General features: G+C 37.5%; 1 protein-coding gene across 2 annotated transcripts in view; it reads right to left on the minus strand.

Moving 5' to 3' along the window:
- Positions 1-14,450, minus strand: part of grid1a (glutamate receptor, ionotropic, delta 1a) — a 278,394-nt gene that overhangs the window by 144,894 nt on the left and 119,050 nt on the right. The gene's annotated exons all lie outside the window — the stretch shown is intronic.

Raw genomic sequence — 14,450 nt, forward strand, 5'->3', positions numbered from 1 at the left:
GGGTTATGCATACTTTTGACCCTGTGTGGATTAGATAAATGTGCACATAACATGTGCATCCAATTCTTGTTCTTTTTAAAGTTACTAAATATTTATGCTGTTTAACAACAATCAAAGCCCCAAATTACCATAACATTCACGTCTTTGATTAGTCTATATAAGCTTTTGACCAGAACTTACCTACTATACTTTAAGTTTTACTGTTCAGGTAAGCTGTCAAATGTCAGTTCAAACACCATGGGAACAGTTGCCCAAATAGCTATTAGTTTTCCCCTCAAATACTAAAAATACATATATTAAATGTATTGATATGTCATATGCGGTTGCCTTAGATCCTGCCTTGAGAGCTGGCTGACCTTAACTCCCTTCAGTATTTGTTTCAAAGCTAAGGGGTAAAAGTCCGGTTGAGGATTTGCGTGCCAAAGGGGAGGTGTGAATTGTCGATCACCTGAAAAAAAAGAAAAGCCATGCTTATTAACTGATCCAAGCTGGCTTAGTGCTTTTATTGGGTGATTGCATTTCTACTCTTTCCAAGGGAGGCCCTGGCACTAGAAACTGCTTACTCACCACATTAGACTGGATTTTCCTCTGACGTCAACACACCTTATTGACTTTAAAATTAAAAGCTCAGAGAAAAAAAGTATGCTTGTATCTCAGCCATTCAAAATCAGTTACCCACTAGTCAGTGTAAATGGAAATGTTGTTTCAAAGGTGGCCGGCAAAGGACACAATCTATCCTTGCTGGACGTTAAGGGTAAAGGTGCAAGTCAAACCAGACGAGGACTTAAATAAACCAATTACACGTTAGTATGTACATCAAACTGCTAGGTAGTCAAGAAGAAAGGCAAATCTCCTGAAACCCATTATAGAGGGTACACTGCAGTAGGGCAATCAATGTCACTTAACACTTTTGTGTGAACCCAGCCCACTTTAGTGTGAGTGAATGATAGTTGAGCACTCAGCAATCTTAATTAGTAAAATATTAAAGGCCTTTCATAGGCACTTTAGCGTTGATGGATGGTATGAACCTGTCCCACCTACTGTGATGTCACAACAGTGACCTGCCCCTGCCGCCCCACTGAGAGGAGAAATGAAGGTAGGAAAAATATTACATAGCCTTTGTTCATGTTTAAGGATTAGTGAGGATTCGTCTCCTACCACTCAAACCAATAAAGAGGTTGCTGCATTATCAAGTAATATACTAGTTATCACATTAGTAATATCAGACGAGTAGAGTATTTCCTCAATCAGAATATTCCCTCTTTATTTTGGAATGTATTTATTAAAAAAGCCTAATAAATAGTTTACATACAGACCCTACATCAAACACAGTGAGACACATGGTCCATCACTGGCAAAGGCAAAAAAAGAAACCTTGCTAAAAGTTAAAGGATAAAATAAACAGCTGTTCAAATTAAAATGTTAAATTGAAAGCAAGGTTAGCTACTTATGGAACATAAGTAACTAATGTAGAACTCCAAAAAACTGAAGACTACAAACCAGCATTTTATTTGATATCATGCTGACAATAACATTTAATCTCAAGACTCATTTGAACAGCAATTCTATAACATCATGACTATGTTGGTCTGAAACTGGAAAATTAGCTTAGTCTCAGTTTTTCCTCCTCCTTCATTTTTGTTTCATTTGCATTTCATTTCATTTTTTAAAGTGGCCAATTTTCAACAGCTTTCTATTTCTTTTTTCTATCGGTCTCATTGCTGAGACCCATTATATGACAAAAGATTCATCCTTTTATTTCTCTTCTTTCTCCAAAAATGGTATTCCAAAACAATCATTCAGATTTGCAACTAAAATTATAGAAAGAAAGAATGAATACCACTTGAGTAGCATAGAGCTGCCTGAGTAGCACAAACCCTCACATATAAATTTCTAATGAACAATTACAATCCATCATTGTTAATTCATAGACACACTTGTTTTAGCTCTAAAATAATTTAACTATGAGCAAAAAACTTTTAATAACTGCAACAAACTCTTTATACTTATGTGGCATTGGGAGGACTTTGCTCTGTTCCCAAAACTGTAGGAAAATCAGTAATAGAGGTATCCTGGGCAGCTTTTCTCTCTAATTTGACCATAAGCTTTAACTATAGTTCAATAGCTAAGCACTAAGTTGGAATTAATGCTGATGGATAATCAGCTGTGAAAAGTTGTTCCAAAACATTAAACAAAATTGAAACCAATAAACAAGAACTAGGTGAAAACTACTGCTTCCTACATCTTGATTACTTTTACTGACTATAAATCATTGAATCTATAAATGTATAACAAATCTTTCAAGCAGATATGACTGCACATTTTTCTGTGTGGTCAAATAGCAGAAAGAATATAAAATGATAACTTCAAGTACATGTTAACCAGCCGTCACAAGTTGCTGCACGGCTAAAATCCATAATATTTTTTAACCACGACTTCATCATAGAGATGCTCTTAAACCAGACAATGTGTCATTAAAGTCCATGTCTGTCAGCCGTCATCTGCTGGCTGAATGTGCTGTGCACCACTCCTGATGGCTGTTCTGGTGTGTCACTCATAGAGCTCTTTCTGACAGGCCCATGGACAGTTGCAGCTTTCTTAGATATACAGCTACAGATATCAAAATGGTCCCATAAGAACAGGGTTTAAAAACAGGCATGCTACAATGAATGATGAGTAAAGTGTTATGAGTTTGAACTAATGCATTTAGGATTAAGGTTACTGTATATATTTCAAAAGGATTTAGTTTAGGTGTAGTTAGTTTTTCTTTTTATATTATTACTCCATAACAAAGTCCCAAAAGGTTGATTCCGTTCATTTGGACTTAGCGTTTTCAGTGGGAGAAATGTTTCATCACTCAAGACAAGGGTAGGTGCACGGTTTTACTAAACCAGAAAGACTATCATGAGAATATTTTGTCACTGCTCAGTGACAAAAATACTTGCCCTATACCCAGGGGAATCTACACCAAGTCTGTATGGTTTACCAAAGATACATAAACAGGGTGTACCTTTAAGGCCAATTGTCTTTATCATCATCTCGGTCACCTATAAGATCTCAAAGTCTCTGGCCTCGATCCTCAACCCATCGGTAGGCAGCTCTGAACACGACCTTGGATTTTGTTGAGAAGATGAGAGATGTCATTATGGAGCCAGATCAAACAATGGTCTTGTATGATGTTATATCTCTATTCACTTGCGATCCAGTCACTGAACAATTGGAGGTAGTTCGTAAGAGATTACAGGATGACCCCAACCTCAGCAGGAGGACCACTCTCAGCACCGACCAAGTGTGTTTGCTTTTGGAACTGTGTCTTACCACACACATATTTCACATACTACCGGCAGAGATATGGGTGTGCCATGGGTTCCACAGTTTCACCCATTGTGGCAACTTGTACATGGAAGGAGTGGAAAAGAGGGCTTTGTTATCCTACCCTGGAAAACCACCAAGTCATTGGTTCAGGTATGTGGATGACATCTGGGTGAAAATCAAATCTCAGGACATACCACAATTCATGGATCATATTAACTCAGTGGACCAACACATCAACTTCACCAGGGAGGATATGAAAAATGGCAGGTTAGCCTTCTTAGACTGTGAGATTTCCATCAGTAATGTGGGTCAAAGCTGGGAAGACACCTAAAGAAAGCTCCAGCCAATCCAGGAGAGAAGGACAAATGCTGCCTAAGCAAAAACCCTTAATATGCCCGTATGTGTCAGGAGTATCGGAACAGTTGGGACACATTTTTTCTAAAAACTGAATCTCTGTGGCTTTTAAACCCCAAAACACACTGCGCCAAATCTGGTCCACCCCGAGGATCGGGTCCCCCAACACAGACAGAGTAATATAGTGTACGCTGTTAAGTGAAACCAAACAACCTCTGATGAAGTGAATGGCTCAACACAGACGAGCTACCTCATCAGGACAGGACTCCCCAGTCTATTTACACCTACAGGCCAGTGGACACTCTTTCGATGAAGAAGATGTACACATCCTGGACAGGGAGAAACGCTGGCACAGGGAGTCAAGGAGGCCATTTAAACTTGCAGTTAGCTGAGACTGAAGAAGTCACTTGGATGAGTGACAAAACATTTCTCCCACTGAAAACACTATGCCCAGATGAACAGAATCAACCTTTTGGGATTTACTTACCTGCATGACTGAGCATGAATCAAGACGTCCATAACAAAGTATTGAATGGTTATATACATTCCACTCATTTTTCTCAGTTCTGTCTAATTTTTTTTTTTATCTCTCTTTAATGAGGTGATAGACTGACCTTGAGCTGATTGGATAAGACTGATTGTCTTTCTTGATCTGTGCAGCAAAGAGATAAAAATGAAAGCAAGAACTAGAGCTGCAATATCAAAAGTAGAATTAAACTTGACTTCTCACATTCAACTTTTTTCTGTGGTGCTGGTGATAATGGCTCTTTTTATGCTGCATTCAATGTACCAAGTTAGTGGAAAGTCAGAACATCAAATTATGTAATCAACAGCTATGGCACATTCAGCGCACAAAGAGGGAAGAAAAAATATGTCTGCCTTCAGAATGCTTTATTGCTTTTCTCTGAGCAGCAGCTTCCCATCAACAGACATGTTGAAATACTAAACTCACAAAACAACAAAGCTTAAACTTGGAAGCAGGCACCCTTTTAGATGTTTTACTACACCAAGAGGACAAAAGAAAGCTTTAGCATTTGAATGCTTAGTCTGACTTTTTGGAAAATTAATGAAATGATAAATGCAAGGACATTGACATTGTTATCATCATCAGAGCAAAAGTTAAGAATGAAGTATTAGTACCACTGGGTAGTAAATATCTCTCAGTGTTTACAAAAGTATGTTATGAACTGATACTTAACTGGGACTTATTCTAATCTCTAAAACCAAGAGCCAAAACCAGTACTCACACAATGAAATGACACATGGGTCATCAAATTAAAGGGGAAATGAAATGCTACATACACATATATGCATAATATCCACCATTTACCCTTGGCTCAAAAACTGTCAAACATGCCCTACCTCCACCCTGATTAGAGGATAACTGCACTGCCAGCACTCATGGACATTACACCTTTTTTATAAACTGAATTTCTATTTATACTTTAATACAACCAACATTCCTACCTCTTTAAACTGTATTTTTTTTTGTTTTTATAACCGTATTTATTATAGTAGCAACAGTCAATGTGCAATATTGTGTAAATACTTACGCTATTGTGTATTTCACACACATGGAGAGATGCCAAACTGCCTTTCATTGTTCTTGTAACATTGACAATAAAGAGCTATACTATTCTATTCTATTCTATTCTAACCATAAGAAATATTAACAATAGGTTAAAACAATTATGCAAATTAGGGGTTTGTGTTATGCGTATGTGCAGCTTAGGCGCAGAAACAATGGGTAGGATGGTCAAAGGAGCTTGCAAAGAAAAGCGTCTGGACTTCTTTAAGTTACTTGAAGACGTTTCACCTCTCATCCGAGAAGCTTCTTCAGTTCAATGGGTAGGATGGTTTGTGAGGTAGGATAGATTCCCAGAACAACAGCTAACAGGTGGATTTTCCCGTTTGAGTGCAGTTAGCCAAACAGCAATTTGCCACTTACTGCTAAAGAGACAGAGAGTGAAAGTGGGCATTAAATCCTTTCATTGTTTCAGACAGGGACAGTACAAAAGTGATCCCCTTAAACTGACTTTTCGTTTTAGTCTGCCGGACACTGGCAACACCGAGCCCTCTAACCACCACCAGTAGTCAACGGGTGAAGTGTCTTGCCCAAAGACACAACAACCAAGACTGTCCAAGCCGGGGCTTGAACCAGCAACCTTCCGATTACAAGGCGACCTCCCATCTCTTGTGCCACGATCGCCAGGAAGAAAACACCAGAGGAATGCAAATTTAGGCAGGGTTTGAAGATGCATGTTTGCTTGGATCTATCATATATAACCAAATTTTAGTCCGTCAAAAGGATGCAACTTTTAGCATGTACACTCTTTGCAGGTTTATTCACTAACTGTCTGCTGAATAAAGTACAACAGTTGGTATGAGACAGAGTACAGTGGTTGAGAGAGAAAATCACCCAAGTCTTGTCTGTAATGCTCAGAAAATATGTAACTCCTGTGCCGTCACATCAGAGTCCTGCTCTTCCATACTGTGGAGACTTTGAGCCAACTGAGCCATTAGGGCTGTACTGTACTTTGACTCTGTGTTTACACACGAAACATCACACACCTCTGTTGACAAATGGGAGAAAACATTGTGAAATAGGACGGAGCCACAATAGATGAATCCTGAATATAAAAACAGTCTTTCAGGGGCAATATATCTATAACACAGGGGTAAAAACAAACAAAAAAAACAACACACACAGACAAATCTCTGTATAATAATGCAATACAGTGCAACATCAACATAGGCTGTAGCCTCACCATAGCCATAATTATCAAGCCCCCAGTCTTCTATACATTTCCCTTTTATACAGATTTATTTGAAAAAAGAAAGAAACAAAAACATATGTTACACATTGGTTTTGTTTAACCAAGTGAAGTAAACACAACAAATAGACAAAGAAAAAGGATTTGTGGTTTTTCTCTACAGTCTTTTTTCTGCTGTGGCACACACAGATGAATATACTTTGTCTCAGATATTCCTATTTGGTGTACTGCTTCAAGATAAGAAGTCAAAACGTCTTTGATAAAGTACTCTCCTACACCAGTTAGCTCAACTGAAATAGAAAATATATTTTCAACTGGAAGAAAGCCATCATCAATAAAGAATGACTTTATTATTTAATTTAGGGATAATAAATGGTTGCATTTAAATAACGCCTTGATTGTAAGCCTTTTAAAAATCATACACTGATGAGAATACGTAGTTGTGTATGCAAGGTGCGCCACTTTGCTCTAGTTTGCTGTTTGACGCCTGGTGTCCTGCAAAAGGATACGTCACACGTTCTGGTGGGAAGATTTTATGGCACCTATTTTGCAATATGGCAACATTTCTGGAAGGACTAAAAGATGACATGCAGAAAAAGAGCAAAACAGCATCACCAGCCAAGAGACACTCAGAACATCACATTCATCATGTGTCTTTCCATCCACCTCCTGGTTTCATAGGTTTCTTGTGTGATTGATGGTCAACATAACTGTGACTAACATGTTGTCTGACTTAATTAGGTAAGATGAATAGCATTGTGTTGAGGTAGTGTCACCCTTGTTTGTGCCAAACCTCTCCGTGGAGGTTTGGCCAGCAGATTCAGTGAAGAGTAGAGACATAACACCTTGCCAACACAAGTTAGTGTTTAATGCACAACGTGAAAGGCAAGGTAAGGTTAGGCCATTACGTTCATTAAGACAGGGACTTTTTGTTTCTGCTCAGGATCAATATGGAAAAGTTCCTAGCAGTCATCTCCATGTTTTACAGTCCTTTATATACTTAAGTAGTTCCATATAGTCTGAAGTTTTCTTCTGTTTTGCTAAATATTCAGACAATTCATTTAACAGTTCACCACAGGAACGTATTCAGGCTTTTCTGTGTACATGAGGTCAGTTTGAAAAATTGACCTCATGCACCTTCTGCAAAATGGCTCACTGTAGTTTGGGATAAAAGCAAAAGACTACCACTCAGACCCCGTGCTAACAGCAGCATTTAAAAGGAGTGGACTAATAGTCCATGGTTTTTTTTGGTTTGTTTGTCTTTCAAATGCTCTGATGTTTTTCTTCCCTTTATCAATACACCCTGAGATGCCAGGTTTACTATATATTCATCAAATCAGTCATAAATTCAATTTTGACTTGATTTAACAGGCCGCTATTCCAGCTGCAGTTAGATTATTTATATTCATTTTTTAAGCAAACCATAGGTAAATGCTCAAACATTATTATATTTGGATCACTGGTTTTGTTGTGTAGTAAAAAGTTGTTTTGTCTTTCCCTCTTTTCCCTTTTCTCTCTTTTTTGAATCAATGTTTTCTAAGATAATGGCAACAATCTCAAATCTCTCTAGACGTGGATTTGCTCACATTAGGATATAAGCCTTTTCGGATGCAAACAAAACCAAATCAAAGCTACTGGGACAGCTTGAGGTCATCAAATGAGCTGCTGTACTGTCAGAAATTGGCATTCTCTTTTGGTTAGTCCTCCTGAATCTCTGTTTTTATGACAGAACACATCGTATAGAATTGCAATGGATAAAATAACATCTAGCATGAAATGACAGAGGACCTCAATGAATATTTGATTTCCTGTCTCCTGTGTAATGTTAATCCTATGCAAATCTGAATTTACTGATGTAGGCCCGTACCCTTGATACACAGCAATAATAAACAGCGGTAAACAGTGACTTTCATGAACGTTGACTCACAAAGATGTGTGTTACTGATCCAACAAGATCAAGATCAGTTCTGCTCAGGAGAGAAACATCTGAGGAGGAAATTGTCAGAAACTCTGCAATGCAAAGGGACACAGCATTAGCTCTGGAGTAAGGCTCTTTTCAAAGTAAAAGCCTCTATTTTCCACACTGGGGTTGTGAAAACTGAGAGAAAGGTGGTGAGGCTGTGGCAGAAAAAAAAACAGCATTCTTGCGAGCTACTACACAGCTGGAGTTTCTCCAAGTTGATGCTTGGCTAAAGGGTACACTGGCAAAACTTCATATTTGCAGAAAACTCATGAGTAATCAGGTGTCATTTAGTCAAAGACTAAATAATGCCTTGACAATATAGCCGCTCATCACCCCAGTAGCACTGGAGTCCACAGTTTGATGAGTGATCTTGAAATTGTTGTACTAGTGCTGCAGCCGTTTGTTTTGATAAGAGAGAGGCAGAGAGGCTGAGCTGTCATCTGCTCATCATTTGCTGCGGTTTAATCTGCCTTTTCTGTAGCCATAGGAAATAAAGTTAAAGATAAAACCTGTCACCATTGCTGCGGCAATTATCTGTCCCTTGAGGTGGTGCTTCTCATATCATGGCAAAAAAATCAAGAAGTGCCTGCAGGACATCCATTAATAAGACTGAGGGGTTCTGAGCTCGATTGTCAGGGCAGTATGCACCTGTGGAGAGGTACAAGTGGCCCAGAAAAGCTCCAGCTGTGGTAGTGAAAATCTGTGCATTTGGTAGGTTTATTTGGATATCACCAAAGAGTTAAAAGACAACCATTCAGTAACTCTGCAGGGGACGGCATGGGAACACTCAGACTTCTCTCAATCGAGGAAAGAAAGGCAAAATCAAAAAGATGAGGAGGCTGAGAGAACATCTCCTTGTCAGATCATTGAGTTAGTCACCAAATCTTCGATGACAGGGCGCTAAGTGTACAGAAAAAATGACATCTCAGAGCCATTGGATAGCTCTACAAAGATTAGTGTGCTCTCAAAAGGTACTTTTGACTCAAAATGAATATTAGATACAGTGGTCAAATCTAGTTTTTGTCCAAGACAAAAAAAAACTGATCATGTTTGCTTTAGAACTGGCCACTTTAAATACACTTACTAGCCCCTTTTTGTAGGTAGTCCCATTCAACTGTTCATTAACGCTAATCACATGGCAGAAAATCAGTGCATTTAGGCCTGCTTAAGTTTAAACCAAGCATCCAACTGAGAAAGCAATTTGATTTACACAACTTTGAATTTTGTGTTGTTGGAGGACATGCTGGTCTAAGTAGTTCAGAAACTGCTGATCTACTGGAATTTTCCAGCACAAACATCTCTAGGGTTTATAGAGAATGATCCAAAAAGATCCAAAAAAAAACTGTCACTCCAGTGAGTGACAGTGCTTTGAGCAAAAAAGCCTAGTTGAAGCCAGAGGTAAGAGGAATATGGTCAGCCTGCTTTGAGCTGATAGGACAGCAACACTGACTCCAATAATCACACATCGCACACCTCAAGGTATGCAGTATAGCATCTCTGAAAAGCATAATATGTAAACCCATAGGCTACAGCAGCTAAGTGAGTCGATGGTGATTTTCTTTTCATTAACGCTAGCATCAAGTGGCCAATTAAGTGATATTTTTGGTATTTTGATGGTGGTTTCGTTTTTAATAATAATTTCAGTGTTCTTTGTAGATATTGTGGAATCAGACAAGGCAGCCAAGACCCAAATGTTTAAGAAAAAGCACAAAAAAAGCCCACACTTGTTCTCTATTAATAGAAACTCTCTATTTCACTTGTATCTAGGTTTTGCTTTTTTAATTAACTCAACTGAACTATTCCCATGCTTTTTACTGCAAATCAGTTGAAAGCAATAGTCCGTGTAGTAGTTATGCTGCATTTCTTTTTTGCCTTGATATAAATAAAATCACCCTCTGTGAAAACTTGATTGAATGTTTCAGGTCGGTGATTTGTCAAATGATAGATTTTCTACATATAGTGCTTGTTGATTCTTTCCGTTATACAAACGGAAGAAGAGCTTCTGAGGAAAACACAGTTTAACTCATCTGAAAGGGTCTGAATTGAAAAGCTCAGAAGAAAGTGAACTATGTGCAATTAGGGTTAAGTGATGAAGAGAATCTCAAATAAATATCATCAAGATGTTGTTCTGAGAAATTTTAATAACAACTTCCTTACTGTACGGTTTGAACACATTTCATTTATAAGGCAAGAATCCACTGGTATTTCAGAGGTGGCGATAAGGAGGACTGAGCAACTTTTGAATGTGTTATTCTCTTTTGTTTGATTTGTGTTTTTAGTCATTTAGAGACACTTTTACAAAGTGCAATGCAACAGTAAGCATGTCTAGAAATTACTGAGAATGTGAATCAGCCAGATCTGACATTAAGCTGACTAGTTTGCTAGTTTAATCCAAAGCTGTTGTAATATCTGATCAACCCATGTTTAGAGCACTGAAAGTTCATAGTCCTTCATAGTCCCACATCTTAGATTCAGTAGCAAAGCATCATCGCTCACAAAAAGCTACTAGTAAAGTCACCAATGCATCTTAGTGTTTCATCAAACAAACAAAGAGAGATGTCTTGTAAATTCAGGGAAAGTTATTATAGTAATTATTATGCGTGGTAGTATGTTAAAATTCTGCGTGTCTTACCACATGTTAAAGATACATTTTTTGACCACTGTAAATAAAGACGTGCTGTCAGAGTAAGTATCTGTGGCCGGTGGAAAAAATGTTGCACATTTTTATCATTGGAATCACAATGGCAACACAGCTTTGCTAAGTTAACAACATATTAATAAGAACACAAACAGAAGTGACCAAAAAAATACTTAGAAACACCAATTTAGGCATTTTACAGTAGTAGTAGTAGTACAATGAATCAACAATATACTTCTTATGGGGTCCAACAACCCTAAACCTTTGCAGTATAAATTTTATTGTATTCACAGACCAAAGGAACTGGACCTGGACACATGGTCTGGTTCTGTAATGTACAGTAAAACACAAAGTTATCAAGCAAAAACCTAAAGTAAAAGTCTTATCTTGTACTAACTGTCACTATAGCTGAATGATATTACATTGAAATATATGTAATGAGTAATAACAGGTCAGAAACTTAGGCTAATAATATGAAAACAAATGTATGCAAGCAATAAAAAAGTAATATCCGTGCATTTAAATTTTCCTATACTAACTTTAATCCTCATCCCACTAATGTTAAAGCTACATAGACAACCAACTGGAGTCTTTGAGGACCCGAAGAATAATTCATGACAGCGCTTTCTTTTACACCTCAGTAATAATGCGGTAATAGTGAAGTAACAAGGTGAAACAACAGCATTGATATTAAAATATCACGTTATTCCCAAACAGAGACTTAATAATAGAGAAAGGTAATAATCTATAACATTAAACATAACATGTACATTGTTATCTTCAAACAAGAAAGAATGCTGGAAAAAGCAGGATTAATTCCAGCATTATAGTATAGGTAATAGTATCCTAATGATTTAAAGCATCATCCAATAGAACCTTATCATTATGAACACAACTTGGTGTAAAAATTTAAATTCATCGATTACAATATTATACTATACTATTAGTCATTGGTCTTGCCTCATAGGCTTACTTTTTTTCCCACATAATTATCCCAGTTTCCAGTTTCTGGCCTGTTATTACTCAAATGCAATGATTTCAATATACTATTACTGAGCTATAAGTAATGTTGATACAAAATAATTACTTGGATATGACTGTACTTTTTATAATAAATGGCAAAAACGTGTAATTTCAATATTGTTACTTGTTTTGACCTTATTATTACCAGCTTGGTAATAATATTATCACATTATTACCAAGCTGTAATAGAAAGTGCTACCTGCATTTTGTAAACACCACATAATCAGTATTAACTAAAAAGTTGACTATAGTACATTGGATTTGTAAACATGCACTCAGACATCTGCACATCACCACACCTAACTGTCAGTTATGTCAAGCTAGCTTGTCAGTGGACCGCATCCCACTGTGCTAATGGACCCTCAGACTTTTAAATGATACTGGGCTATCTCCTAATGGCACACAGAAAAAGTAGTGAGCTGCTTAAAAAAATGAGAAAAAAAAACAAACAGAAAACATCACCTTATACTATTCAGCGGCCTGGCTAAGTAAGAAAACAAACATTCACAAACTCCCTTATACCGCTAGCTGTGAGGCACTCATTAAACCATCAACACCACCTGAAGTCAGCGGGTGAGGTAGCAGCAAGGACGGCAGCACCTCTTTTTTTGATGCTTCACTTATCCCAACAGGACGGGTGTCACCAGCAAAATATGCACCATGAATATTTACATGCAAGCTGCTGCTGCAGATTGGAATGCAGTCCACATGTTGAGTAGTTTATATTTATTTATTTAGCTGCATATCACCATATAAAAAAAGACCTAAAATAACTAGCCAGAGGAAAGAAAAACTCATACCTACTGACACTGCAAGGCAGGAATAAGATTAAATATATATTGGCCAAGTAAGAAGCAATTAATAAATATTATACATTTTTCTCTGATGAAATTGAACCTACACTCGACTAGAACTTTGAAAATTAAGACTATTTTGTTTTTTTCACTATATGTTTTATACATAATAATACTACTTATGCCTTTGACCTGTAAAAACTGTTTGGCTTTCTTTCATGAGGGAAGTGTTCTGAGAGAAAAAATTATCATTAAAGTATGTGACAACTTCTGCCACCGAAGCTTTCACAGCGAGTAACTGCAGTTAGACTTGGCCCAACCTAGCGCAAGGAAGAATAACTTAACTGACCTCTGACTAAAGCACTGCAAATGGGTCACCAGAGGCTGTAGCTATCATACAATATATCCTCCACAAAGCCAAACGGAAAAACTCCCAAAGAAATATAGTGCTGCATTCACTCTTGCATGAGGTGAAATTTGTCATCCTGTGGATGGAAATGCACTCAGCTAAGTTGCAGTGGATAAAAGTGGATTGCAAAATAAAATGAACTGAATCAACAACAACAGCACACTAATATATTTGAATGTGAAAAGATTTCTCTGAATGCGCAACATATATTAATTACACCGAATCTCACTCAGTGGATGGCTTAGTGCAGTGTTTTCGGTAAACATGACAAGTAGGAAGATAAATAAAGCACGAGAACAAGAGACAGAAAGAAACAGAAGGTCAATTACATGCATGGCATGTGGAATAAAATCAGATCAGATTAAATGCTCTTCTTCTGCATCATGACTCCTGAAATTTGCTTGGTTTGAATAAACATATTGGTTGGTCACTGAAAAATACACCTGATTTATTTTTTCACACTGATATGCCAAAGTAACAATTGTGTAAATAAGGATAAGCCCAGAGCTAGTCACACTCCAATTAGCTTTTAGTAGTAAATATGTCAATCACAATTATAGTATATTATGACAAATTGTGGATCAGTGGGATTATAGATTCTTGCATAACTTACTGGTTATGGCTGTGCTTCATCACCACTCTTAGGGGCAGTTTACATCAGTTAATTACACTAGTAAAGCTCGTGGATATATTAAGCACTATAGTGCAGAAGTATATACTGTAAAGGCAGTAATTCATGTTACTTCACTATAGTACACTGAACTCAAACAAAGAAAAAACGTTTCTGGACAAAGAAAGCCCCGTCTTACTTCTTTCTCACGTATCTTTTAGATATGCATCAATAGAGTTAGTTGACATTTCAGGAAATGGTCTGGGAGTCATTGTCATTTGAAAAAGGTACATTTTGAAATAAGAACACAAAAACATGACACTCAGTGAGTAGACGATATCCTATTTGTCTCTTCAAATCTAAAAATGAGGGGAAAAAAGACCCTGGCTTATTTAGCTGGACGGTGTTGCCCACTGTGTGTTACTGACAAGTGTAGAACAGGTATTCAGGTTGCACCTGCCTCAATCCACTTAGTCTGTTAAAAGGAGAGCCAGCTCACTGGATATGCCATGTCTCGCACCATGCAGGTACTTTCACAAACAAAAATAAACAGCATAAGCACAGAGGTGT

This window comes from Neolamprologus multifasciatus, chromosome 13 (genome assembly GCF_963576455.1).
Source record: "Neolamprologus multifasciatus chromosome 13, fNeoMul1.2, whole genome shotgun sequence".
NCBI lineage: Eukaryota > Metazoa > Chordata > Actinopteri > Cichliformes > Cichlidae > Neolamprologus > Neolamprologus multifasciatus.